This window comes from Phyllobates terribilis, unplaced genomic scaffold (genome assembly GCF_046119375.1).
Source record: "Phyllobates terribilis strain yellow unplaced genomic scaffold, ASM4611937v1 Scaffold_2__4_contigs__length_985480577, whole genome shotgun sequence".
Taxonomy (NCBI): domain Eukaryota; kingdom Metazoa; phylum Chordata; class Amphibia; order Anura; family Dendrobatidae; genus Phyllobates; species Phyllobates terribilis.
The window spans coordinates 221,498,001-221,522,676 of record NW_027362762.1 but is presented as its reverse complement, the minus strand read 5'-3'; the positions used below and the strand labels follow the sequence as shown (position 1 = coordinate 221,522,676).

At 49.6% G+C, this 24,676-nt stretch overlaps 1 long non-coding RNA gene across 1 annotated transcript in view; it reads left to right on the top strand.

Annotated features, from left to right (window-relative positions):
- LOC141251367 (uncharacterized) overlaps nt 1-24,676 on the top strand; it is a 133,915-nt gene that overhangs the window by 24,673 nt on the left and 84,566 nt on the right. The gene's annotated exons all lie outside the window — the stretch shown is intronic.

Below are 24,676 nucleotides of genomic sequence, written 5' to 3'. Positions count from 1 at the left end.
GTGTAGACTCATGCTGTATGTACGGGGCTATGTGGGGGCTTATTCTGTATATTGGGGGCTGTGTGTGAACTCATGTTGTATGTACGGGGCTATGTGGGGGCTTACTCTGTATGTAGGGTGCTGTGTGGGGGCTCATACTGTACATAGGGGGCTATGTGGGGGCATATTGCCTGGACCTGTGAGCTGTTATTCTCATTGCAGTATGGCTTATGGTCTACTTTTCTTGTCCTGATTGAAGGAATTCCCTGATGAACCCTTAAATGACCAAAAGAGGGGGTAACGCATCGGACAAAGATGCCATTGTACACAATTGTTGAGGCCATATAGGGTCTATATATATGGGATAGTCCATGACTATAGAAATGTGACTGTGAGGTATATGGATGTTTTGAGGTTTTAATTGCACTGCCACTTGACTAGCTATTTATGATCTGAAGGGTTATTCTTTGTTTGACAAGGACATCTTATATATTTCTTCCTGGACTTTGTTAGTGGGGGTGCTTCTGGTCAGATTGTTGAAAAATATTGATTATATACAGTATATATACCCCTCAGCTCACTAGTATCTATATTGTTTATATATTTTCATTACATATTATCTGATCACCTATTGAGGCCAGTTAGAGTAGTGAAAGGGCCACATAGGGGCAGTCGGCGAGGAGCGGGGGCGCCATACCGTGGAAACTTAGGGTGCCATCCTCCGCTGTCAGAAAGGGCATTGTGAAGGGCGAAACTAATCCCTATCTCTCCTCATTTCTGCTCTTTTATTTAAATCACTGTTTTTCTGTGCAAATGTGTGTGCATTTATGTCTTTATTAGTGTTGAGCGAGCATGCTCGACACTGCTCGGTACTCGCACGAACATCTCACTACTCGGGTTGTTCGGCGAGCACCGAGCATTTCCGGGTTACTCGGGCGGGAGCTCGGGTCTCCGCCCTGCACGTTTGGCGCTCTTTACAGAGCCAATGAACATGCAGGGATTGCCAGCCAGTCACTGTAATGCCGCAGCCATGTTGTTTGTGGGCATTACAGTGATTGGCTGGCCGCACAGCGTCACCTCGAGTATTTAAAACCGGGCGCCGCCATCTTGGACACAGTAGCTCCGGATCAGCCAGTGTAGGGTCAGTGCTGCTGAGCTAGGGAGAGATTTATTCTCCGAAATAGTTAGTGTAGGGTCTCTAAAGCCTGCCAAATGAAACAAACAGTCCTTCTCAGGACTAATATCCATCCTAGATATCAGGCAGGCAGGCTGTATAGGAGACGCAGTGGTTATACCAACAAACGCTGCATTACAGTCCTGTGTGCTCCTGCTGGTCAAATTGCTAGACTTATTCCCCAGTCTCAGGGGCCAGGAAAAATCCTTTTTTTTTCATCTGAATCCTGTATTTATTTTTTTCTCAGTCAGACTGTACAAATACGTGTCTTATTAACCTTTTGTTATCCCCCCCCCCCAAAAAAAAAAATTGAGTGTGTCTGTGACTGTTCAGACACCAATATATTTGTTTAAAAGAGTCTGGTGTAGGCCAGATAACTAGAACTGTGGTTTTGCAGTTCCACGGTTCAAATCTCTGTATTATCCTGCTTTTGGCATTTTTTCCGTAAAAAAAACAGTAATAGTGTCTCCCTGACTGTTCAGACACAAATATATCTGTTTAAAAGAGTCTGGTGTAGGCCAGATAACTAGAACTGTGGTTTTGCAGTTCCACAGTTCAAATCTCTGTATTATCCTGCTTTTGGCATTTTTTCCGTAAAAAAGAACAGCAATAGTGTCTCCCTGACTGTTCAGACACAAACATATCTGTTTAAAAGAGTCTGGTGTAGGCCAGAGAAATAGAACTGTGGTTTTCCTCTTCCACGGTTCAAATATCTGTATTATCCTGCTGTTGGCATTTTTTCCGTAAAAAAAAACAGTAATAGTGTCTCCCTGACTGTTCAGACACCAATATATCTGTTTAAAAGAGTCTGGTGTAGGCCAGATAACTAGAACTGTGATTTTACAGTTCCACGGTTCAAATCTCTGTATTATCCTGCTTTTGGCATTTTTTCCATAAAAAAACAGCAATAGTGTCTCCCTGACGGTTCAGACACAAACATATCTGTTTAAATGAGTCTTGTGTAGGCCAGAGAAACAGAACTGTGGTTTTGCAGTTCCACAGTTCAAATCTCTGTATTATCCTGCTTTTGGCATTTTTTCCGTAAAAAAAAACAGTAATAGTGTCTCCCTGACTGTTCAGACACAAATATATCTGTTTAAAAGAGTCTGGTGTAGGCCAGAGAAATAGGACTGTGGTTTTCCTCTTGCACGGTTCTAATCTCCTTTTTTACCCTTTTTCCATTGATAGTGCGAGTGTAAGCTATTTTACTTCATTTACAATGGGCAAGGCACGTGGCAAGGGACGTGAAACTGGACGTTCTGGTGATGGAGCGTGTAGAGGACGAGGCCGTGGCCAAGGTGAAAATGTGCCACAACCAACAGCCACATCTTCTCGCTCCCACTTCTTGACCGAATTACTAGGGAAGCACACTACAACACCAGCATTGCGAACTGATCAGTTTGAACAGGTTATTAATTGGATAGCAGATAATACTTCCAGTTACCTGGGCACCACCACCTCCGGTCTGTCTCCCACACGGTCAAGTTTTAGTAGCCGTGAGTCTCGACCGCATACTCCTCCTCACCCTGATGATCCTTCCTCCCAGCATGCCGAGTGTCGTCAGACAGCAACTGATCCCACACTTGGACACTCTGAAGAGCTGTTCACTGGTCCATTTCCATATTTGTGCCCCTCGCCTGCTCCGCTTGAAGTGGTGGAAGAGGAGATCCCACGTAGTGATGCCCAAATATTTGAACAGCCACGGCCAGAGGAAGTCGACGCTGGCTATTTGTCACAAGAGGCGGACGATGACGAGACACAATTGCCACGAAGTGAGGAGGAGGATCGTGGTGCGCAAGTGGAAGAGGAGGAGGTGGTGGATGATCTAGTAACTGACCCAACGTGGCAGGAGGACACGCAGAGCGAGGCAAGCAGCACACAGGGGGAGGGAGACAGAGTACCCCAACAGGCAGGAAGAAGCAGTGTGGTTGCCGCACACAGAAGGCGGGCAACAGATCCCAGTAACACCAACACGAGGGATGTTGCCAGTACAACCGGTAGGTCTTCCAGAGTCTGGAATTTTTTTAAAGACTCTGCTGATAACCCCAAAAAGGCCATTTGTACCACCTGCCATGCCAGCATCAGCAGGGGTGACAAAACTACCAGCCTGACCACCACCAGCATGATCAGGCACATGACAGCAAAGCACCCAACTTTGTGGGGCAAACCCCAGGGTCCACGACCAGTGTCAGCGGGAGTCACCACTGCTTCTTCCGCTGTTGTGCATGTAAGAGAACCCACTGTTGTGCGTGCAAGGCAATCCCCTGTCCATACTGCATGCAAAGATGCCCCCTCCTCTCAGTCTTCACTTGTGATGGCAGTTTCTCACAAAACAGCATCAATGTCCACGTCCACATCCCACCGCAGCGTTCAATTGTCCATATTCCAGACCTTTGAACGAAAGCGCAAATTCACAGCCAACGCCCCACAGGCCACAGTCCTAAATTCGCACATTTCACGACTGCTTGCATTGGAAATGCTGCCTTTTAGGCTGGTGGAGACGGAATCCTTCCGCAACCTTATGGTGGTGGCCATCCCTCGGTACTCGGTCCCCAGCCGAAACTATTTTGCCCAGTGTGCCATCCCCACACTACACAAGCACGTCTCCCAAAACATCTGCTGTGCCCTCAACAACGCAGTTACTGGGAGAGTCCACCTGACAACGGACACGTGGACAAGTGCTTGTGGCCAGGGACAGTACATCTCCCTGACGGCACACTGGGTAAACATAGTGGAAGCCGGGACCCAGTCGGACCTTGGGACAGAACACATCCTCCCCACACCGAGGATTGCGGGCCCTATGTCAGTCAGAGTTGCCCCCACAGTGTACAGATCCTGCACAACCTCCTCCTCCTCATGTTCAGCCTCCATCTCAGATATCACCACATCAGTTACAAGCTGGAAGCACTGCAGTACTGCCTCAGCCAAGCGGCAACAGGCTGTGCTGAAACTCATAAGCTTAGGTGATAAACCTCACACTGCTTGTGAGTTGTGGACAGCTGTGAAAGAGCAGGCAGATCTGTGGCTGAGACCGCTGAACCTATATCCAGGCATGGTCGTGTGTGACAATGGCCGTAACCTGGTGGCGGCTCTGAGGCGAGGCGAGATCACACACGTACCATGCATGGCTCATGTGTTTAACCTCGTGGTTCAGAGGTTTCTTAAATCGTACCCCAAGTTGCCAGATCTGCTCGTCAAAGTACGCCACCTGTCAGCTCATTTTCGGAAGTCGGCTACAGCTTCCGCCGCCCTTGCTTTGTTGCAGCAGCGTTTGCAGCTTCCGGCACACCGACTGGTGTGTGATGTCCCCACACGTTGGAACTCTACCCTCCACATGTTGCAAAGGATTTGTGAGCAGAAGAGAGCAGTTGTGGAGTACCAGCTGCAACAAGGCCATCGATATTCAGGTCAGACTTCACACATAAGACCTCAGGAGTGGACCTGGATGTCTGACATATGTACCATCCTGACAAACTTTGAGGAGTCCACCAAGATGGTGAGTGGCGATGACGCCATCATTAGCGTCAGCATCCCACTTGTCTGTCTTTTGCAACGCTCTCTGCAGAGAATTAAAGAGGAGGCATTGCAGCCAGAGTATGATGAGATGGATCAAGAAGCCGTAACGGGCGATTACACACAGCCCAGCCTCATCTCATCCCAACGTGCATTGGGGGACAATGAGGGAGAGGATGAGGAGGATGAGGAAGAACAGGAGCTGGTATGATGCGCTGTAGACGGTAGTACCTGTACAACTGTCATACCGTCGGTTCAGAGTGGGTGGCCTGAGGACAGGGGGGAGGAGGAGGAGGAGAGCATGGTCCGTCATCATCTTGGTGAGGACACGGAAGTCTTGCCCGTTACCAGTCTGGCACGCATGGCTGACTTTATGTTACGCTGCCTTAACCGTGACCCTCGCGTTGTCAAAATGTTGGGTGACAGTCATTACTGGTTGGTGACACTTTTAGACCCCTGCTACAAGGAGAACTTTCACTCTCTTATTCCTGAGGTGGAGAGGTCTACAAAAATGTGGCAGTACCAGAAGGCCCTTGCTGTAGAACTGTTAAAAAAATTCCCATCTGAACACGCTAGCAACAGAGGTCACAGTTCGTTGACCAACCAAGGCATACAGGTGAGAGAGACGCAACTCCAATCCAGCAGAGGCAGGGGAACACTGTCAACATTCTGGGACAGTTTTCTGAGACCCGCCCAGCTTACAGGCCCTGAGGCACGGGGTACTCTCACAAGAAGTGGAAAGTTTCAAAAGATGGTGGGGGAGTACCTTGCCTACCGTACCAGCATCCTCCATGATTCCTCTGTGCCTTTTAATTATTGGGTATCCAAGCTGGACACTTGGAATGAACTCGCTCTGTACGCCTTGGAGGTCCTGGCCTGCCCTGCCGCTAGCGTGTTATCGGAGCATGTTTTTAGTGGGGGAATTATAACTGATAAGCGCACTTGCCTGTCAACTGACAATGCTGACAAGCTGACCCTTATCAAAATGAACAAGGGCTGGATTGGGCCAGACTTCTCATCACCACTAAATGACAGCAGAGTAACATAAAGTCAAATCCACTGTGTTATTTCGGGAGGTGGATTCCCATGCACCGCTTCACACCCACACATGGGTATACGTTTCCTCATTTGGGCTGCATTTTGCTCTTCTCCTTATCCTCAGCCTCCACCACCACTATACCACCAGAGTGACCGTGGTCCGTGTGGCCAGCATTGCAAGTTCCTCCGTCTAAATTTTTGGCAGCTTTTGCTTGGAAGGCATAGGCAAAGACTATGGAAGACCCACTCCCCAATAATGGGAATAATGTTTTGAATATGCTGTACTGCATGGCTCTTGTTTGCCAGCATTGCAAGTTCCTCCGTCCTAATTTTTGGCAGCTTTTGCTTGGAAGGCATAGGCAAAGACTATGGGAGACCCACTCCCCAATAAAGGGAATAATGTTTCGAATATGCTGTACTGCATGGCTCTTGTTTGCCAGCATTGCAAGTTCCTCCATCCTAATTTTTGGCAGCTTTTGCTTGGAAGGCATAGGCAAAGACTATGGGAAACCCACTCCCCAATAATGGGAATAATGTTTTGAATATGCTGTGCTGCATGGCTCTCGTTTGCCAGCATTGCAAGTTCCTCAGTCCTAATTTTTGGCAGCTTTTGCTTGGAAGGCATAGGCAAAGACTATGGGAGACCCACTCCCCAATAGTGGGAATAATGTTTTGAATATGCTGTACTGCATGGCCCTTGTTTTCCACCATTGCAAGTTCCTCCATCCTAATTTTTGGCAGCTTTTGCTTGGAAGGCATAGGCAAAGACTATGGGAAACCCACTCCCCAATAATGGGAATAATGTTTTGAATATGCTGTGCTGCATGGCTCTCGTTTGCCAGCATTGCAAGTTCCTCAGTCCTAATTTTTGGCAGCTTTTGCTTGGAAGGCATAGGCAAAGACTATGGGAGACCCACTTCCCAATAGTGGGAATAATGTTTTGAATATGCTGTACTGCATGGCTCTTGTTGGCCAGCATTGCAAGTTCCTCCGTCCTAATTTTGGCAGCTTTTACTTGGAAGGCATAGGCAAAGACTATGGGAGACCCTCTCCCCAATAATGGGAATAATGTTTTGAATATGCTGTACTGCATGGCTCTTGTTTGCCAGCATTGCAAGTTCCTCCATCCTAATTTTTGGCAGCTTTTGCTTGGAAGGCATAGGCAAACACTATGGGAAACCCACTCCCCAATAATGGGAATAATGTTTTGAATATGCTGTGCTGCATGGCTCTCGTTTGCCAGCATTGCAAGTTCCTCAGTCCTAATTTTTGGCAGCTTTTGCTTGGAAGGCATAGGCAAAGACTATGGGAGACCCACTCCCCAATAGTGGGAATAATGTTTTGAATATGCTGTACTGCATGGCTCTTGTTGGCCAGCATTGCAAGTTCCTCCGTCCTAATTTTGGCAGCTTTTACTTGGAAGGCATAGGCAAAGACTATGGGACACCCACTCCCCAATAATGGGAATAATGTTTTGAATATGCTGTACTGCATGGCTCTTGTTTGCCAGCATTGCAAGTTGCTTCGTCCTAATTTTTGGCAGCTTTTCCTTGGAAGGCATAGGCAAAGACTATGGGAGACCCACTCCCGAATAATGTTTTGAATATGCTGTACTGCATGGCTCTTGTAAGGGGCATTAAAATAGTCTTGTTAAGCTACTGTGACCTCCACCACTCTTCCAAGGGGCATTGATATTGTCTTTTTATTCCACTGTGACCTCCACGTCTCTTCCAAGGGGCATTAAAACCGTCTTGTTAAACCACTCTGAACTCCACGTCTCTTCCAAGGAGCAATAAAACCATCTTGTTAAACCACTCTGAACTCCAAGTCTCTTCCAGGGGGCATTAAAAACATCTTGTTAAACCACTCTGAACTCCAAGTCTCTTCCAAGTGGCATTAAAACTGTCTTGTTAAGCTACTGCGACCTACACCACTCTTCCAAGGGGCATTAAAACCGTCCTGTTAAGGTACTGTGACCTCCACGTCTCTTCCAAGGGGCATTAAAACAGTCTTGTTAAACCACTCTGACCTCAACGTCTCTTCCAAGGGGCATTAAAACCATCTTGTTAAGCTACTGTGACTTCCACGTCTCTTCCAAGGGGCATTAAAACCGTCTTGTTAAACCACTCTCAACTCCACGTCTCTTACAAGGGGCATTAAAACAGTCTTGCTAAACCACTCTGAACTCCACGTCTCTTCCAAAGGGCATTAAAACCGTCATGTTAAACCACTCTGAACTCCAAGTCTCTTTCAAGGGGCATTAATACCGTCTTGTTAAGCTACTGCGACCTCCACCACTCTTCCAAGGGGCATTGATATTGTCTTTTTATTCCACTGTGACCTCCACGTCTCTTCCAAGGGGCATTAAAACCATCTTGTTAAGCTACTGCGACCTCCACCACTCTCCCAAGGGGCAATAAAACCATCTTGTTAAGCTACTGTGACCTCCAAGTCTCTTCCAAGGGGCATTAAAACTGTCTTGTTAAACCACTCTGACCTCCACGTCTCTGCCAAGGGGCATTAAAACCGTCTTGTTAAACCACTCTGAACTCCACGTCTCTTCCAAGGGGCATAAAACCGTCTTGTTAAACCACTCTGAACTCCAAGTCTCTTCCAAGGGGCATTAAAACCGTCTTGTTAAGCTACTGCGACCTCCACCACTATTCCAAGGGGCATTGATATTGTCTTTTTATTCCACTGTGACCTCCACGTCTCTTCCAAGGGGCATTAAAACCGTCTTGTTAAGCTACTGCGACCTCCACCACTCTTCCAAGGGGCATTGATATTGTCTTTTTATTCCACTGTGACCTCCACGTCTCTTCCAAGGGGCATTAAAACCGTCTTGTTAAGCTACTGCGACCTCCACCACAATTCCAAGGGGCATTAAAACCATCTTGTTAAGCTACTGTGACCTCCACGTCTCTTCCAAGGGGCATTAAAACCGTCATATGAAACCACTCTGAACTCCACGTCTCTTCCAAGGGGCATTAAAACCGTCTTGTTAAAACACTCTGAACTCCACGTCTCTTCCAAGGGGCATTAAAACCATCTTGTTAAGCTACTGCAACCTCCACCACTCTTCCAAGGGGCATTGATATTGTCTTTTTATTCCACTGTGACCTCCACGTCTCTTCCAAGGGGCTTTAAAACTGTCTTGCTAAGCTACTGCGACCTCCAACATTCTTCCAAGGGGCATTAAAACCATCTTGTTAAGCTACTGTGACCTCCACGTCTCTTCCAAGGTGCATTAAAACAGTCTTGTTAAACCACTCTGAACTCCACGTCTCTTCCAAGGGGCATTAAAACCGTCTTATTAAACCACTCTGACATCCACGTCTCTTCCAAAGGGCAATAAAACCGTCTTGTTAAACCACTCTGAACTCCAAATCTCTTCCAAGTGGCATTAAAACTGTCATGTTAAGCTACTGCGACCTACAGCACTCTTCCAAGGGGCATTAAAACCGTCCTGTTAAGCTACTGTGACCTCCACGTCTCTTCCAAGGGGCATTAAAACAGTCTTGTTAAACCACTCTGACCTCAACGTCTCTTCCAAGGGGCATTAAAAACGTCTTGTTAAGCTACTGTGACTTCCACGTCTCTTCCAAGGGGCATTAAAACCATCTTGTTAAACCACTCTCAACTCCACGTCTCTTCCAAGGGGCATTAAAACTGTCTTGTTAAGCTACTGCGACCTCCACCACTCTTCCAAGGGGCACTGATATTGTCTTTTTATTCCACTGTGACCTCCACGTCTCTTCCAAGGGGCTTTAAAACCGTCTTGCTAAGCTACTGCGATCTCCAACACTCTTCCAAGGGGCATTAAAACCGTCTTGTTAAGCTACTGTGACCTACACATCTCTTCCAAGTCGCATTAAATCCGTCTTGTTAAACCACTCTGAACTCCTCGTCTCTTCCAAGGGGCATTAAAACTGTCTGGTTAAACCACTCTGAACTCCACTTCTCTTCCAAGGGGCATTAAAACCGTCTTGTTAAGCTACTCCGACCTCCACCACTCTTCCAAGGGGCATTGATATTGTCTTTTTATTCAACTGTGACCTCCACGTCTCTTCCAAGGGGCATTAAAACCGTCTTGCTAAGCTACTGCGACCTCCAACACTCTTCCAAGGGGCATTAAAACCGTCTTGTTAAGCTACTGTGACCTCCAAGTCTCTTACAAGGGGCATTAAAACCGTCTTGTTAAGCTACTGCGACCTCCACCACTCTTCCAAGGGGCATTGATATTGTCTTTTTATTCCACTGTGACCTCCACGTCTCTTCCAAGGGGCTTTAAAACCGTCTTGCTAAGCTACTGCGACCTCCAACACTCTTCCAAGGGGCATTAAAACCGTCTTGTTAAGCTACTGTGACCTCCACGTCTCTTCCAAGGGGCATTAAAACAGTCTTGTTAAACCACTCTGACCTCAACGTCTCTTCCAAGGGGCATTAAAACCGTCTTGTTAAGCTACTGTGACTTCCACGTCTCTTCCAAGGGGCATTAAAACCGTCTTGTTAAACCACTCTCAACTCCACGTCTCTTCCAAGGGGCATTAAAACCGTCTTCTTAAACCACTCCGAACTCCACGTCTCTTCCAAAGGGCATTAAAACCGTCTTGTTAAACCACTCTGAACTCCAAGTCTCTTCCAAGGGGCATTAAAACCGTCTTGTTAAGCTACTGCGACCTCCACCACTCTTCCAAGGGGCATTGATATTGTCTTTTTATTCCACTGTGACCTTCACGTCTCTTCCAAGGGGCATTAAAACCATCTTGTTAAGCTACTGCGACCTCCACCACTCTCCCAATGGGCATTAAAACCGTCTTGCTAAGCTACTGCGACCTCCACGTCTCTTCCAAGGGGCATTAAAACCGTCTTTTTAAGCTACTCCGACCTCCATTACTCTTCCAAGGGGCATTGATATTGTCTTTTTATTCAACTGTGACCTCCACGTCTCTTCCAAGGGGCATTAAAACCGTCTTGTTAAGCTACTGCAACCTCCACCACACTTCCAAGGGGCATTAAAACCGTCTTGTTAAGCTACTGTGACTTCCACGTCTCTTCCAAGGGGCATTAAAACCGTCTTGTTAAACCACTCTCAACTCCACGTCTCTTCCAAGGGGCATTAAAACCGTCTTCTTAAACCACTCCGAACTCCATGTCTCTTCCAAAGGGCATTAAAACCGTCTTGTTAAACCACTCTGAACTCCAAGTCTCTTCCATGGGGCATTAAAACCGTCTTGTTAAGCTACTGCGACCTCCACCACTCTTCCAAGGGGCATTGATATTGTCTTTTTATTCCACTGTGACCTTCACGTCTCTTCCAAGGGGCATTAAAACCATCTTGTTAAGCTACTGCGACCTCCACCACTCTCCCAATGGGCATTAAAACCATCTTGCTAAGCTACTGTGACCTCCACGTCTCTTCCAAGGGGCATTAAAACCGTCTTGTTAAGCTACTCCGACCTCCATCACTCTTCCAAGGGGCATTGATATTGTCTTTTTATTCAACTGTGACCTCCACATCTCTTCCAAGGGGCATTAAAACCGTCTTGTTAAGCTACTGCAACCTCCACCACACTTCCAAGGGGCATTAAAACCGTCTTGTTAAGCTACTGTGACCTCCACGTTTCTTCCAAGGAGCATTAAAACCGTCTTGTTAAACCACTCTGAACTCCACGTCTCTTCCAAGGGGCATTAAAACCGTCTTGTTAAACCACTCTGAACTCCACGTCTCTTCCAAGGGGCATTAAAACCGTCTTGTTAAGCTACTGCGACCTCCACCACTCTTCCAAGGGGCATTGATATTGTCTTTTTATTCCACTGTGACCTCCACGTCTCTTCCAAGGGGCATTAAAACCGTCTTGTTAAACCACTCTCAACTCCACGTCTCTTCCAAGGGGCATTAAAACCGTCTTCTTAAACCACTCTGAACTCCACGTCTCTTCCAAAGGGCATTAAAACCGTCTTGTTATACCACTCTGAACTCCAAGTCTCTTCCAAGGGGCATTAAAACCGTCTTGTTAAGCTACTGCGACCTCCACCACTCTTCCAAGGGGCATTGATATTGTCTTTTTATTCCACTGTGACCTCCACGTCTCTTCCAAGGGGCATTAAAACCATCTTGTTAAGCTACTGCGACCTCCACCACTCTCCCAAGAGGCATTAAAACCGTTTTGCTAAGCTACTGTGATCTCCAAATCTCTTCCAAAGGGCATTAAAACCGTCTTTTTAAACCACTCTGAACTCCACGTCTCTTCCAAGGGGCATTAAAACCGTCTTGTTAAACCACTCTGACCTCCACGTCTCTTCCAAGGGGCATTAAAACCGTCTTGTTAAACCACTCTGAACTCCACGTCTCTTCCAAGGGGCATTAAAACTGTCTTGTTAAGCTACTGCGACCTCCACCACTCTTCCAAGGGGCATTGATATTGTCTTTTTATTCCACTGTGACCTCCACGTCTCTTCCAAGGGGCTTTAAAACCGTCTTGCTAAGCTACTGCGACCTCCAACACTCTTCCAAGGGGCATTAAAACCGTCTTGTTAAGCTACTGTGACCTCCACGTCTCTTCCAAGTCGCATTAAATCCGTCTTGTTAAACCACTCTGAACTCCTCGTCTCTTCCAAGGGGCATTAAAACTGTCTGGTTAAACCACTCTGAACTCCACTTCTCTTCCAAGGGGCATTAAAACCGTCTTGTTAAGCTACTCCGACCTCCACCACTCTTCCAAGGGGCATTGATATTGTCTTTTTATTCAACTGTGACCTCCACGTCTCTTCCAAAGGGCATTAAAACCGTCTTGTTAAACCACTCTGAACTCCAAGTCTCTTCCAAGGGGCATTAAAACCGTCTTGTTAAGCTACTGCGACCTCCACCACTCTTCCAAGGGGCATTGATATTGTCTTTTTATTCCACTGTGACCTCCACGTCTCTTCCAAGGGGCATTAAAACCATCTTGTTAAGCTACTGCGACCTCCACCACTCTCCCAAGGGGCATTAAAACCGTCTTGTTAAGCTACTGCAACCTCCACCACACTTCCAAGGGGCATTAAAAACGTCTTGTTAAGCTACTGTGACCTCCACGTCTCTTCCAAGGGGCATTAAAACCGTCTTGTTAAACCACTCTGAACTCCACGTCTCTTCCAAGGGGCATTAAAACCGTCTTGTTAAACCACTCTGAACTCCACGTCTCTTCGAAGGGGCATTAAAACCGTCTTGTTAAGCTACTGCGACCTCCACCACTCTTCCAAGGGGCATTAATATTGTCTTTTTATTCCACTGTGACCTCCACGTTGTAACGGGTCTGGGAGGCGGAACCTCTGAGCTACTATACAAGGGGGCGGTCCTTGTAAGGGAGCGGGTGGCGACCAGGCAGGCAGTCACAGCAGGTGACCGGGACAGTCTCTAGAAGAACGGGCAGGAGGTCACGGCAAGTGACCGGGGCAGTCTCTGGATGAACGGGCAGATGGTCACGGCAAGTGACCGGGGCAGTCTCTGGGTGAACGGGCAGATGGTCACGGCAAGTGACCGGGGCAGTCTCTGGGTGAACGGGCAGATGGTCACGGCAAGTGACCGGGGCAGTCTCTGGGTGAACGGGCAGATGGTCACGGCAAGTGACCGGGGCAGTCTCTGGGTGAACGGGCAGATGGTCATGGCAAGTGACCGGGGCAGTCTCTGGGTAAAGGGTTGGTACGACCTGTGGCGGCTGATGGTAGACGTGAGCTCCCAGGTGAGCAGGCGAGAGTCTCTGGATAAACGGGTGGTCACAGCATGTGACGGCGGAGCCTCCAGGAAGACCAACAGACAGGCGGCAGATGAGCGCTCCCAGGTGAGCGGGCAGAAGTCTCTGGACAGGCGGGTGGTCACAGCACGTGACGGCAGAGCCTCCAGGTAGGCTAGCAGACAGGCAGCAGATGAGCGCTCCCAGGTGAGCGGGCAGGAGTCACTGGACAGGCAGGTGGTCACAGCACGTGACGGCAGAGCCTCCAGGTAGGCTAGCAGGCAGGTAGCAGATGTGCGCTCCCAGGTGAGCGGGCAAGCTGGTCCATAGACAGACTGACAAGAGTTGGAAGGCAGACCGTCGGACCTCAGGCAAGCAGGCAGGTAGTTGATGTGCGCTCCCAGGTGAGCGGGCAAGCTGGTCCTTAGACAGACTGACAGGAGTAGTAAGGCAGACCGTCGGACCTCAGGCTATCAGGCAGGAATAAGACAGCAAGCTGGCAGGAATCTGGCAGGTATCTGGCAGGTAACTGGCAACGGGACCTGAGGGCTGAAGCAGAGTAGTGAACAGTGCAACAACATTGCTCGGGCACCTCCATTTTGGAGGAGGTGCCTTATATATGGTGAAGTCCTCCGGCCATTGGCCGGGGACTCCTTAGGACGGCGCGCGCGGCCCCTTTAAGAGGGAGGGAGAGCGCGCGCCCTAAGCACAGTGGCCGGGAAGGAGCGCGCGCTGCCAGCAGAGCGGGAGGAGGACGCCGGGCACGGAGCAGAGAGGTGAGGGGAACAGCGTCCCTGCCTAGCAGAGGGCAGGGATGCCGGCGCTACAGTACCCCCCCCTTTAGGCCCCCCCTTTTTTAGGCCAGACAGAAATTTAGCAAGGATGAGAGGGGCATGGATGTTCTCCCGGGGCTCCCACGTTCTCTCCTCAGGACCAAACCCCTTCCAATCTACTAGAAAAAAGGTCTTTCCTCTTACCCTTTTGGTGGCAAGAATGTTCTCTACCTCAAACTCGTCCTCAGCAGAAACCGGAGCAGGAGGCGTACCTGTAGACTTGGAAAAAGAGTTAAGTACCACAGGTTTGAGGAGAGATACATGGAAGGAGTTAGAGATCCGTAAGTTGGCCGGGAGTTTCAATTTATAGGCCACCGGGTTGATCTGACTGATGACCTCCAGAGGACCGATGAACCGAGGCCCTAACTTGTAAGAAGGTATCTTGAGTCGGACATATTTAGATGAGAGCCAGACTTTATCTCCAGGACGAAATTGTGGAGGATCCAGGCGTTTTTTGTCAGCGTGTCTTTTCATCCGTTCGGACGACTGAAGGAGTGCGGATCGGGTACTCTCCCAAATGGAGGAAAATTTGCTAACGAGAGATTCCGCAGCCGGGTTCTCCACAGAGGTGGAGACAGGAAAAGGAATCCGAGGATGCTGACCGAAGACTACAAAAAACGGGGATTTGGAGGAGGATTCGCTCTCGTGATTGTTATAAGAGAACTCGGCCCATGGTAGGAGATCCACCCAGTCTGAATGATGGGCATTAACGAAGTGCCGGAGGTAACTGGTCAGGTATAGTGTTGAGCCACCCCTGTAGTGTTCGGGTTCGGTTCGGTTCGTCGAACACCGGGATGTTCGAGGAACTGTTCGTCGAACTGTTCGTCGAACACCTTAGAACACCGTCGAACACCGTTAAAACCAATGGCAGGCAAACAAAAACACATAGAAACACATAGAAAACACCTGCAAAGTTGTCCAAAAGCTGACAAACTGCTCAGAAGACGCTCTCTTTAAAAAAGCCGGCCGGCAAATTCAGCAGCGGCATACACCGGTACCCGACAATTTAGACAAGAAGTAATAGAGCATCACACATAGATTAGATAGATAGAAACATGTCAGTCACACATATAAGGAGCACAGTGACAGTGTTGGTTACTGCACTTGTCATTTAGTGTAAAGGATTTATTAAAAAAAATAATAGTGTTTTCATGCACCGTCTCTTTAAAAAAGCCGGCCGGCAATTCAGCAGCGGTACCCGACAATTTAGAACAGAAAGAATAGAGCTTCACACATAGATTAGATAGATAGAAACATGTCAGTCACATATATAATAAGTACAGTGATAGTGTTGCTTACTGTACTTGTCATTTAGTATTAAAATAAAGGATTTATTATTAAAAAAATTGGCGTGGGGTTCCCCTTAATTTTAGGCTCTAGCGGAGGTTAAGCAGACGGCTGGGGCAGATGTTTGAAGCCTGGGAAGGGGGTAATACCCACGGAGCTTCCCAGGCTACTAATATCAGCCCCCAGCTGAATACATAGCCTTTACTAGCTATTAAAATGGGGGACCCCCCCAAAAAAATGACGTGGGGTCCCCCCTAATTTAATAGCTAGCAAAGGCTAGGCAGACAGCTGGGGGCTGATATTAATAGCCCAGGAAGGGAGCCATGAATATTGGCCCCCTCCCAGTCTAGAAACACCAGCCGTCAGCCGCCCCAGAAATGGCGCATCCATAGGATGCTCCAATTCTGGCACTTAGCCTCGCTCTTCCACTCTGCCCTGGTGCGGTGGCAGGGGGTAATAGGGTTGGGGTTGATGTCAGCTTATAATGCCAGCTGACATCAAGCCCAGGTTAGTAATGGAGAGGCGTCTATAAGACACCCCCATTACTAACCCCATAGTCAAAGTTAAAAAAAACACAAACACCCAGAATAAAGTCCTTTAATTGAAATAAAGACACAATCCTTTATTGTTCTAAATTAAACCATACTTACCATCACGCCCATTCCAGCTGAAGCCAACGATCTCCTGCAATAAAAGAAAAATAATAAAGCAACCTCATCCTTACCTTTCCATGGTTCCCACGACAGCTTCAGCTCTGCTACATCGAGATGACAGGCTGGACCGCAGCAGAACGCTGCCATCCAGCCTGTCATTCCGCAGACACTGAGAAGCGCAGGCTTGCTTGCGCTGCTCAGCGTCTCTCTCTGACGACATCCAGATGAGCCGAGTTCATGTCCAATGAACTCGGCTCACCTCATGCACGTCACTGACAGCGTGGGAAAATTCTCACGCTGAAGCGCTGATTGCAGGAGAATTTTCCCACGCTGTCAGTGACGTGCAGGAGGTGAGCTGAGTTCATTGGACATGAGCTCACCTCATGCACATCACTGACAGCGTGGGAGAATTCTCCTGCACTCAGCACTTCAGCGTGAGAATTTTCCCACGCTGTCAGTGACGTGCATGAGGTGAGCCGAGTTCATTGGACATGACCTCGGCTCATCTGGATGCCGTCACAGCGAGACAGTGAGGAGCGCAAGCATGCCTGCGCTTCTCAGTGTCTGCGGGATGACAGACTGGATGGCAGCGTTCTGCTGCGGTCCAGCCAGTCATCTCGATGTAGCAGAGCTGAAGCTGTCGTGGGAACCATGGAAAGGTAAGGATGAGGTTGGTTTATTATTTTTCTTTTATTGCAGGAGATCGTTGGCTTCAGCTGGAATGGGTGTGATGGTAAGTATGGTTTAATTTAGAACAATAAAGAATTGTGTCTTTATTTCAATTAAAGGACTTTATTCTGGGTGTTGTGTTTTTTTTAAATACTTTACTAGAAATTCATGGCGGTCATGTCTAATACTGGCGTGACCCCATGAATTTTGGGCTTGGGGCCAGCTGATAATACCAAGCTGGCCCTAACCCCTTTATTACCCAGTGAGCCACCGCACCAGGGCCCTGGATGAGTTGGGTACAGCGCCAGAAGATGGCGCTTCTACGAACGCGCCATTTTCCGGGGTGGCTGCGGACTGCAATTTGTAGCGGGGGGGGGCCCAGAAATCTTGGGCCTCCCTGCGCTGCAGATTCCAGCCCCCAGCTGCCTAGTTGTACCTGGCTGGACACAAAAATAGGGCGAAGCCCCACGTACTTTTTTTTTAATTATTTCATGAAATTCATGAAATAATTAAGAAAAAAAGGGCTTCCCTATATTGTTGTGTCCGGCCAGGTACAAATAGGCAGCTGGTGGATGGGGGCAGCCCGTTCCTGCCTGCTGTACCTGGCTGGACACAAATATAGTGCGAAGCCCCACTTCAATTTTTTTAAATTATTTCAGGAAATTCATGAAATAATTTAAAAAAAATTGACGTGGGGCTTCGCACTATATTTGTGTCCAGCCAGGTACAGCAGGCAGGAACGGGCTGCCCCCAACCACCAGCTGCCTATTTGTACCTGGCCGGACACAACAATATAGGGAAGCCCTTTTTTTCTTAATTATTTCATGAAATAATTTAAAGAAAATTGACGTGGGGCTTCGCCCTGTTTTTGTGTCCAGCCAGGTACAACTAGGCAGCTGGGGGCTGGAATCCGCAGCGCAGGGAGGCCCAAGCTTTCTGGGCCACCCCCGCTGCAAATTGCAGTCCGCAGCCACCCCGGAAAATGGCGCGTTCATAGAAGCGCCATCTTCTGGCGCTGTACCCAACTCATCCAGGGCCCTGATGCGGTGGCTCACTGGGTAATAAAGGGGTTAGGGCCAGCTTGGCATTATCAGCTGGCCCTAAGCCCGAAATTCATGGGGTCACGCCAATATTAGACATGACCACCATGAATTTCTAGTAAAGTATTTAAAAAAAACAGAACACCCAGAAAAAAGTCCTTTAATTGAAATAAACACACAATTCTTTATTGTTCTAAATTAAACCATACTTACCATCACGCCCATTCCAGCTGAAGCCAACGATCTCCTGAAATAAAAGAAAAATAATAAAGCAACATCATCCTTACCTTTCCATGGTTCCCATGACAGCTTCAGCTCTGCTACATCGAGATGACAGGCTGGACCGCAGCAGAACGCTGCCATCCAGCCTGTCATCCCGCAGACACTGAGAAGCGCAGGCTTGCTTGCGCTCCACAGTGTCTCTCTGTGAGGGCATCCAGATGAGCCGAGTTAATGTCCAATGAACTCGGCTCACCTCATGCACGTCACTGACAGCGTGGGAAAATTCTCCTACACTCAGCGCTTCAGCGTGGGAGAATTCTCACACTGAAGCGCTGAGTGCAGGAGAATTCTCCCACGCTGTCAGTGACGTGCAGGAGGTGAGCTGAGTTCATTGGACATGAGCTCACCTTATGCACGTCACTGACAGCGTGGGAAAATTCTCCTGCACTCAGCGCTTCAGCGGGAGAATTCTCACGCTGAAGCGCTGAGTGCAGGAGAATTCTCCCACGCTGTCAGTGACGTGCAGGAGGTGAGCTGAGTTCATTGGACATGAGCTCACCTTATGCACGTCACTGACAGCGTGGGAGAATTCTCCTGCACTCACCGCTTCAGCTTGAGAATTTTCCCACGCTGTCAGTGACGTGCATGAGGTGAGCCGAGTTCATTGGACATGAACTCGGCTCATCTGGATGTCGTCACAGAGAGACGCTGAGCAGCGCAAGCAAGCCTGCGCTTCTCAGTGTCTGCGGGATGAGAGGCTGGATGGCAGCGTTCTGCTGCGGTCCAGCCAGTCATCTCGATGTAGCAGAGCTGAAGCTGTCGTGGGAACCATGGAAAGGTAAGGATGAGGTTGCTTTATTATTTTTCTTTTATTGCAGGAGATCGTTGGCTTCAGCTGGAATGGGCGTGACGGTAAGTATGGTTTAATTTAGAACAATAAAGGATTGTGTCTTTATTTCAATTAAAGGACTTTATTCTGGGTGTTTGTGTTTTTTTTAACTTTGACTATGGGGTTAGTAATGGGGGTGTCTTATAGACGCCTCTCCATTACTAACCTGGGCTTGATGTCAGCTGGCATTATAAGCTGACATCAACCCCAACCCTATTACCCCCTGCCACCGCACCAGGGCAGCGTGGAAGAGCGAGGCTAAGTGCCAGAATTGGAGCATCCTATGAATGCGCCATTTCTGGGGCGGCTGACGGCTGGTGTTTCTAGCCTGGGAGGGGGCCAATATTCATGGCACCCTTCCTGGGCTATTAATATCAGCCCCCAGCTGTCTGCCTAGCCTTTGCTAGCTATTAAATTAGGGGGGACCCCACGTCATTTTTTTGGTGGGTCCCCCATTTTAATAGCTAGTAAAGGCTATGTATTCAGCTGGGGGCTGATATTAGTAGCCTGGGAAGCTCCGTGGGTATTACCCCCTTCCCAGGCTTCAAACATCTGCCCCAGCCGTCTGCTTAACCTCCGCTAGAGCCTAAAATTAAGGGGAACCCCACGCCAATTTTTTTAATAATAAATCCTTTATTTTAATACTAAATGACAAGTACAGTAACCAACACTGTCACTGCACTTCTTATATATGTGACTGACATGTTTCTATCTATCTAATCTATGTGTGATTCTCTATTCCTTCTATTCTAAATTGTCGGGTACCGCTGCTGAATTGCCGGCCGGCTTTTTTAAAGAGACGGTGCATGAAAACACTATTATTTTTTTTGATAAATCCTTTACACTAAATGACAAGTACAGTAAGCAGCACTTTCACTGTACTTCGTATATATGTGGCTGACATGTTTATATCTATCTAATCTATGTGTGAAGCTCTATTCTTTCGGTTCTAAATTGTCGGGTACCGGTGTATGCCGCTGCTGAATTGCCGGCTTTTCATGTTTCACTGTTGGCACTGTTCCCATCGATTTGGGCAATCACTGTAATGCCACAACCACCATGGCTGTGGCATTACAGTGAGTGGCAGACAATCCCTGCATGATTGGTGCTCTAAATAGCACCAGACATGCAGGACACGCTTTTGGTGCACGAACAGTTATCGAACATAACCTCGAACAGCCGAATTTTTTGCAAATCGTTCGGGTTCGTCGAACAACTCGAACACCGCCCAAAACAGCTCGAATTTGAGATTGGCGAACAGTTCTAGTCGAACACCGCTCATCTCTAGTCAGGTTCTGATTGATCCGCTCCACTTGACCATTGGACTGTGGGTGGTAAGCGGAAGAGAAGTCCAGGGTGACGTCTAGCAGTTTACAAGTGGCTCTCCAGAAGCGTGAGGTGAACTGTACCCCACGATCCGACACGATGTGGAGGGGCAGGCCATGAAGACGAAAGATGTGACGAATAAAGTCTTTAGCTAGCTCGGGTGCAGACGGGAGGCCTGGCAGGGGAACGAAATGAGCCATCTTGGAGAAGCGGTCAGCGACCACCCAAATGACCGTACAACCGGCAGAGACTGGGAGGTCAGTTATAAAGTCCATTGCTATATGCTGCCAGGGGGCAGCAGGTAGAGAAAGCGGAAGGAGGCGACCGGCTGGCAGATGTCTCGGAACCTTGTTGCGGGCGCAGGACACACAGGCAGAAACAAAGTCTATTACGTCCTTGTGCAGGGTAGGCCACCAGTAGTGCCGGGTAATAAGCTGGAGGGTCTTTTTCTGACCGGCATGGCCAGCCAGTTTAGACGAGTGACCCCAGTGAAGGATCTTCTCCCGATCAGGTACTGATACGAACGTCTTTCCGGGAGGGAGACGATTTAGACTCACTCGAGCCACCTGCATTACTCTGGCGGGATCGATGATGTGTTTCGGATCTTCCTCGAGATCAGACACCAGAAAGGATCGAGACAAGGCGTCCGCCTTGACGTTTTTGTCAGCCGGGCGAAAATGAAGAACAAAATCAAAGCGAGCAAAAAACAAGGACCACCGGGCTTGGCGCGGGTTAAGTCTCTGGGCATGCTGGAGGTAAGCCAAGTTCTTGTGGTCAGTGTAAATTATTACCGGGTGAAGAGCCCCCTCGAGCAGGTAACGCCACTCCTCCAATGCCAGTTTGATGGCCAATAACTCTCGGTCTCCTATGGAATAATTGCGCTCTGAGGAGGAGAAGAGTTTAGAGAAGAAGCCGCAAGTTACCATCCTCCCGGAAGATGATTTTTGAGTAAGTACCGCTCCGGCTCTAGAGGAGGAGACGTCAACTTCCAGGAAGAACTGCTTGTTGCCGTCCGGGCGATGCAGCACCGGGGCGGAAGAGAAGGCCTGTTTTAAGGAAAGAAAGGCCTCCTCTGCTTCGGGCGGCCACTCTTTGGGATTAGTACCCTTACGGGTGAGCGCGGAAATTGGGGCAGTCCGGGAAGAGAAGTGTGGTATGAAGAGGCGCTAGTAGTTGGCGAAGCCCAGGAACCGCTGAATGGCCTTCAACCCCTCCGGTCGAGGCCATTTCTCGATGGCAGACTGTTTCTCTGGATCCATTCGTAGGCCGGTCTGAGAAATAATGTAGCCCAAAAACGGAAGCGAGGTCTGCTCAAAGAGGCACTTCTCGTATTTAGCGAAGAGGTGATTCTGCCTGAGCCTGAGCAGGACCTGACGAACGTCCCTCCGGTGAGTCTGGAGATCCGGAGAGAAGACCAAGATGTCGTCCAGGTACACCACTACGCAGAAGTAGAGAAGGTCCCGGAAGATGTCATTGACCAACTCTTGAAAGACGGCAGGAGCGTTACAGAGACCAAAGGGCATTACCAGATATTCATAGTGGCCGTCCCGGGTGTTGAATGCCGTCTTCCATTCATCCCCCTGACGGATACGAACCAGATTGTACGCCCCACGGAGGTCCAGTTTGGTGAAGATTCTAGCCCCCCTCAGACGATCAAATAACTCCGGAATGAGCGGAAGGGGGTACTTATTCTTCACCGTGATCTGGTTAAGGCCTCTATAGTCTATACAGGGACGGAGAGAGCCATCCTTCTTTTTGACGAAAAAGAAGCCTGCTCCCGCCGGGGAGGTAGATTTCCGGATGAATCCCCTGGCCAGATTCTCCTCAATATATTCGGACATCGACCGGGTCTCAGCAGCGGATAATGGATAAATACGCCCACGGGGAGGAGTAGTACCGGGTAACAGGTCGATAGGGCAGTCGTATGGTCTATGAGGGGGTAGTGTCTCTGCCTCCTTTTTATTAAAGACATCAGCATAAGACCAATAAGGAATCGGAAGTCCAGGTAGATTAGCTGGGGTAGGAGAAGGACGGACGGGATGGACGGGAACCAGACAGGTCTTATGGCAGTCCTGTCCCCAGCGAAGGACCTCTCCGGTCTGCCAGTCAAGCACGGGTGCATGTCTCTGGAGCCAAGGTAGACCTAGCAAGAGGGCGTGAGAGAGTCCAGGCAGAACATGAAAGGAGATACTCTCAGAATGCAGCATTCCCACCTGCAGAGTAATGGATTCGGTGATGAGTTGGATGGGGCGTGGTAAGAGACCCCCATCCACGGCAGCAACAGACAAGGGTACAGCCAGAGGTTTGGTGGGGATGCGGTATTTCTCTACCAGGGACTGTGAAATAAGATTCCCGGCTGCTCCAGAGTCAAGTTGGGCTAGTTCGAAATAACGGTTCTCCCCGCAGACGATTGAGACTGACAGCAGCAGAGATGGAGAGGATTTATTCTTGTCTAGGTCGACCTCTCTGAGCGAACCTAGACACAGGCGTTTCCCGACCTCTCCGGGCAGGCACGGATCCGGTGCTCCTTACTACCACAGTAGAAGCAGCTCCCCTCGGCACGGCGTAAGTCCTGACGGGTTTTGACCATCTTGGTCTGGTCGACCTGCATAGGCACAGGAGAGTGTACCTGGAGAGAGACGGAGGGAGTGACGGGTTTCTGAAAAGTAGGAGCTAGACGTGGAAACCTCCTCTCACGGGTGACCTCTTTGGCACGCTCCTGGAACCGTAGGTCAATCCGGGTGGCAAGAGTTATTAGGTCATCGAGAGTGGTAGGAATGTCCCGACCGGCAAGTTCATCTTTAATACGGCCGGACAGACCCTCCCAGAAGACGGATACCAGAGCGTCGTTATCCCAGGCCAGCTCCGAGGCAAGGGTACGGAACCGTATGGCATATTGGCCCACGGTGAGACTTTCCTGACGGAGGCGTAGCAGAGATGATGCGGATGAGGTCTTCCGTCCGGGTTCGTCGAAGACTTTCCGGAAAGCCGTGAGAAAGGCAGGCAAGTCGGACACCAGGGGGTCTCCTCTCTCCCATAGAGGATTTAGCCAGGCCAGGGCCTCCCCGGTGAGATGGGACATGATGAAGGCAATTTTGGCCCGGTCGGAGTTAAACTGGTGGGACAATAGTTCAAAGTGCAGGGTGCACTGATTTATGAAGCCCCGAGCCTGGGCGGAGTCGCCTCCGAAGCGAGGAGGTGCAGAAAGCCGGGGTCCGGGGTAGGATACCATGGTATTAGTGGGCAGCGGAGCTGCCGGATTGCGAGTCATGGCACTGGCGGAGGTTGCTGGCGGAGCAGTCAGAGTGTCCAGGCGAGAATTGACATTCCGCAGGTGACCCAGGATGGACTCCTGTTGGGACCTCTGACGGGACAGTTCATGACACAGGTCCGAGAGCGAGGGAGCTTGGGTGCCACCGGGTTCCATGGCCCGAGCAAACTGTAACGGGTCTGGGAGGCGGAACCTCTGAGCTACTATACAAGGGGGCGGTCCTTGTAAGGGAGCGGGTGGCGACCAGGCAGGCAGTCACAGCAGGTGACCAGGACAGTCTCTAGAAGAACGGGCAGGAGGTCACGGCAAGTGACCGGGGCAGTCTCTGGATGAACGGGCAGATGGTCACGGCAAGTGACCGGGGCAGTCTCTGGGTGAACGGGCAGATGGTCACGGCAAGTGACCGGGGCAGTCTCTGGGTGAACAGGCAGATAGTCACGGCAAGTGACCGGGGCAGTCTCTGGGTGAACGGGCAGATGGTCACGGCAAGTGACCGGGGCAGTCTCTGGGTAAAGGGTTGGTACGACCTGTGGCGGCTGATGGTAGACGTGAGCTCCCAGGTGAGCAGGCGAGAGTCTCTGGATAAACGGGTGGTCACAGCATGTGACGGCGGAGCCTCCAGGAAGACCAACAGACAGGCGGCAGATGAGCGCTCCCAGGTGAGCGGGCAGAAGTCTCTGGACAGGCGGGTGGTCACAGCACGTGACGGCAGAGCCTCCAGGTAGGCTAGCAGACAGGCAGCAGATGAGCGCTTCCAGGTGAGCGGGCAGGAGTCACTGGACAGGCAGGTGGTCACAGCACGTGACGGCAGAGCCTCCAGGTAGGCTAGCAGGCAGGTAGCAGATGTGCGCTCCCAGGTGAGCGGGCAAGCTGGTCCATAGACAGACTGACAAGAGTTGGAAGGCAGACCGTCGGACCTCAGGCAAGCAGGCAGGTAGTTGATGTGCGCTCCCAGGTGAGCGGGCAAGCTGGTCCTTAGACAGACTGACAGGAGTAGTAAGGCAGACCGTCGGACCTCAGGCTATCAGGCAGGAATAAGACAGCAAGCTGGCAGGAATCTGGCAGGT